This window comes from Crocodylus siamensis, chromosome 10, assembly GCF_052110815.1.
Source record: "Crocodylus siamensis isolate JL-2025a chromosome 10, ASM5211081v1, whole genome shotgun sequence".
Classification (NCBI taxonomy): domain Eukaryota; kingdom Metazoa; phylum Chordata; order Crocodylia; family Crocodylidae; genus Crocodylus; species Crocodylus siamensis.
Genome location: NC_143404.1, coordinates 821,919 through 825,974, shown reverse-complemented (window position 1 = coordinate 825,974; position 4,056 = coordinate 821,919). Strand labels below are relative to the sequence as shown.

General features: G+C 58.0%; 1 long non-coding RNA gene across 1 annotated transcript; it reads right to left on the bottom strand.

The window, feature by feature from the left end:
* Nucleotides 1-1,133: 1,133 nt before the first annotated feature.
* LOC149856071 (uncharacterized) lies at nucleotides 1,134-2,493 on the bottom strand. The gene is made up of 3 exons (XR_016438325.1): nucleotides 2,293-2,493; nucleotides 1,996-2,141; nucleotides 1,134-1,329 (listed from the first exon to the last, which is right to left on the bottom strand). It is a non-coding gene; the product is annotated as an uncharacterized LOC149856071 (long non-coding RNA).
* Nucleotides 2,494-4,056: the final 1,563 nt, after the last annotated feature.

The window sequence follows — 4,056 nt, the reverse complement described above, 5'->3', positions numbered from 1 at the left end:
AGCATTGCAGCGTTGCATTTCTCTTAGCATAGCTCCCTTTTAGCACCAAAGCACACGCTGCTATAGCAGATGGCCTTTTCCTTTTTGAAAAAGCCTTTGGGGCAGTCCCATTTCTGCTCTCTGTAGGCATGGACCTGTCCGATGCACAGGGAGATTTTCACTTGGCTTCAGCAAAGCTTAGCCCTTTCCCAGCTGTATCTCGGCATGCCTGCCGGGTGTAACCAAAGCACGTGGCCTTCTCTTCAACCTCCTCGGTGTCGCCCGGCTGATGGAGCAGCCCTGTGAGTTCAGCCGCTCAGTGCCAGAGGACCAGCTCGGGGCTGCCCAGAGCTGGGCTGACGCTAATCATAAGGAGCTGGACAGAACCTCGGGGAGTCCGAGGCTTGTCCGTATAAACCTAGGGAGGTGCTAGGGGCCCTTTGGGTCCTTTGCCAACTGGGGAAAAGTTGGCATTGTGGTGCTGCAGCTTTCAGGGAGGACCGAGCTTCTACGTTTGGATGGTTTTCTACACCCCTTTCCCACCACCTCAGTTTGGGGTCTGTCCTGCTATGATGTGCACAGCATCTCTCAGGCTCATGCGTGTTCCAGGACCCCTGTGAGGAAGAGATCCTCACCTCGAGCTGGGGAGCCGAGCTGCCAAGACTAAGTGACGTGCCCAAGGTCACACCGCAAACCTGTGGTGCAGGGGGTGCAACCCAGATGTCCCAGACGCAGGCTACAGCCCTCCCTCTTCCTCCATCCTCCTCTCCCAGGGGATCAGAGAGTCAGGCTGGGGGGGTGGGTCTCATACCACTACCAGCCAAGACTTAAACTATTACAGGGCCGCCCAGCCCTGTGTGTCTCAGGCTTTGTGTTGCTCATCTGCACATGGGGGTCTGCACAAATGGAGCAGATCCATCTGCGGTGACGATATCGCTCCTCGTGACACCATTTGCACAGAGACCTCTGGCAGCTCCCAGCAGCCAGGCCTAACTGCTCTATAGCTCTCACAGATATCATAGACACTAGGGCTGGAAGGGACCTATAGAAGGACAACCCCTGGGTATCCCAACCTGGACTGGGCCATTTCTAAGGATAAACCCTCGGCATTGTCTGTGCCTCAGCAGAAAGGAGACCAGCAAAGATCTGCGTTTCCTTGAGTTTATTGAAACAAGCTGCTGCATCAGGTCGAGGACGAGGACAGGGTGCTCAGGCATGGGTGGAAAGTCCAGGTAGTGAACGGGAAGAAGAGGAGAGTTGGGGGCTGTCAACTGTCCATGACTCGTCAATGTGAAGATGCATCTGGCTTTGGTCATCCAGTCATTATCCTAAAACCCCAGTTAAGGTGTTCTGAAAGACAGGACAGCCGTGAACCAGAGCTGGCATCTCCTGGCTGCAAAATTCAAGGCAGGTCTGGACACCGGTCAGTCTGCGTCCCGTTGCAGCGTGTTAACCGGGCGCAGCTGCTGCCCGCTGCTCACCGGGGCTGGTTTGACCTCCGTGCATGATGGTCACGAGGCGCCGTCATGGGGGAAATGGAAGAGCGACCTCCTCTTCCAAGCCATGTAAGAGCCTGGGATGTCCTCGCCCTGGCCAGGTGGTAGCTCTCCCTAGGAGAGATCCCAAGGGGGGTCCTGGGCTCTTGAGTCCCACCCCGTCCCTACCGAAGTGGGCAGTAGTCAGGCCACTGGGAAAGAGACGGTGTGACTCCGCTGCCCCTACATCAGCCTGTGATGGAGAGCCCATTTTAAGGCTTCTTTGCCGGAGACCCCATGCTGGGGCGAAACGTATCCCCAGCACACGTGCACCTCTGCCCGACAGTGCTGCACCATGCGGTTTCCTCGCAGGAACCTCTGCATTGCCCGTCTCCCGTGCCACGCTTTCACGTAGACCAAGACAACCTTCGTGCGCCCAGCCGCCCCTCCCGAGCGCCAGGAGATCACGCTAAGAAGCTCCGACTGCTGCTCCCGCGCTTGCTCCGAAGCAACCCACATCCACCCCAAAGCCCCCATTTACCATGAGGCCCTGAATGGACAGGGTCTCCCCTGGGGAGAGGTTCTTCACACAGGTCTGGAGCTCCTCGATGAGCTGGGCGTTTGGAAGGCCGAGGCCAGAGAGCGGGGAGAGAGCGAGGGAGTTAGCAGGAGCCAGCAGAGCAGAGGCTGCAAGACAAAGACACGTGAAATCATCCCGACAAGGGCCGCCGGGTCTGCCCGACCCCTGCTCGTGCCCTTCAGCCTGCGCCCCGGGGCAGGCAGCCGAGCGCTGCACGAGGCGTGGGACCCTGCTCGCCGCAGCGTGCAGACCACGTACCGGAGCAGCAGCACAGCACCAGGGCCACGAGGAGGGAGGAGGCAAGCAGCTTCATGGTGGAGCCGGCTGTGCAAGGCTCAGAGGCTCCGGCTGTGATGCTCTGCATTTTGTGCTTGCTGCTCCTGCCTTTGTATGGGGCACGTCTGCATGCCCCTCCCAGCGCCCCCAGGCCAGGCTGCCGACGTGTTTGCCCGGCCCGCGGCCAGGCGAGACGTCCCAGGGCCCCTTTTCGAGTCGAGGCCTCCAGAGCAACGTGCACAGAAGAGGGAAGGGGTGTTTGCCCCTCAGCGCTGCCCAGGGAGCATCTCATTGCCAGTCTCAAAGGGCGAATGAGCTTCCCTTCAGGCGAGCTAATGGTTTCTGCAGACGTGGGGCTGGCTGAGCAGGATGCTGGTCCATGTGCCCTTGCCTAGAGAACAGCCTTCACGTGGGGTATGGAGGCAAAAGCTTGTCTGCATTGAAGGTGAAGCTCTACTTCTGTGAGGGGACTGTCCTCTGCAGTGCTGGCGATGGCGAAGGAGCGTGCCCCGTGGCCAGGGCGCCTTTGCAGCTCAGCCTGCTCCAGGGGAAAGGGGGAGGGAAGTGTCCAGCTGCCTCCAGCCTCCCTGCCCTTCCTGCTTGTCCCTGTCCCGGGGGTGTGAAAAGGTATCTGACCCTTGCCAGGGGGCTCTCGGTAGCATTTATCCCGTGCTGCCCGATGGGCCTTGCAGGCAGTGCTGCCTCACAAAGAACAGATGGGAAATAACAAGAGTCTGGCCCTAAGGCCCCAAATCCAGTTTGCTTCTAGCAGAAGTCACAAAATCACAGAATCATAGAAAAGGAGGGTTGAAGGGACCTCAGGGGTCACATCTAGTCCAACTCCTGCTCCAGGCAGGACCAGCCCCAACGGCATCGTCCCAGCTGGCGCTTTGTCTAACCTGGTCTTAAATCTCCAAGGATGGATGGAGAGTCCACCACCGCTCTGGGTGACCTGTCCCAGTGCTTCACCACCCTCCTCTTGAGAGAGTTTTTTCCTAATATCCAACCTCAACTTCCCTTGCTGCAGCTTCAGCCCATTGCTCCTTGTCCTGTTGTCTGCCCCCACTGAGAGCAGTCCAGCTCCGTCCTCTTTGCAGCCCCCCTGCAGGGACTTAAGTCCTGTAATTACAATCATAATGAAGCGGAACAGAAGGGATTTTGGGGGGTTCTCTAGAAATTCACCCATGCCTAAAGCATCGCTGCTAGAGGCTGGTCCAGCCAGCTCTTCCAAACGTCCCGTGACGAAGACCCCAATCTTCCCTCTGCCAGGGCTTAGCTCTCCTTGCAGGCCAGACAGTTTCTTAATGCCTAACCTACATCTCCTACGGCATCATTCAAACCTGCTTCTTATCATCTCCGCAGTGGGCATGGGGACAGGTCTTTTAACATATTTGCAGCCTGTTACCCTGCCTTTCCTCTGTCTCCGGCTCTCTTGACAGAACAACCCAGTTCTCTTCTCAGAGGTCAGGCTTTCCTAGACCATGTTCAATGCCAAATATCCGAGAAGAGCAGCAGAGCGACGCGCCGTGGGACGCCTGCATGGGAAGCCAAGCGCTCAGCTCTGAATATTGGTGCTCTGTGCGGTCCAGGCCTCGGTCACCCTGCAGTGCGCACACACGACACACACAACTGTTGTGCACGTACACAAGCCCCCAGCAAGCCGCAGTGGATGTGCCCTGAGTCACTTCTTGCTTTTCCCCTTTGAAAACCCACCCGACGTGACTCTGTCCCGAACCCGGCAGCTGT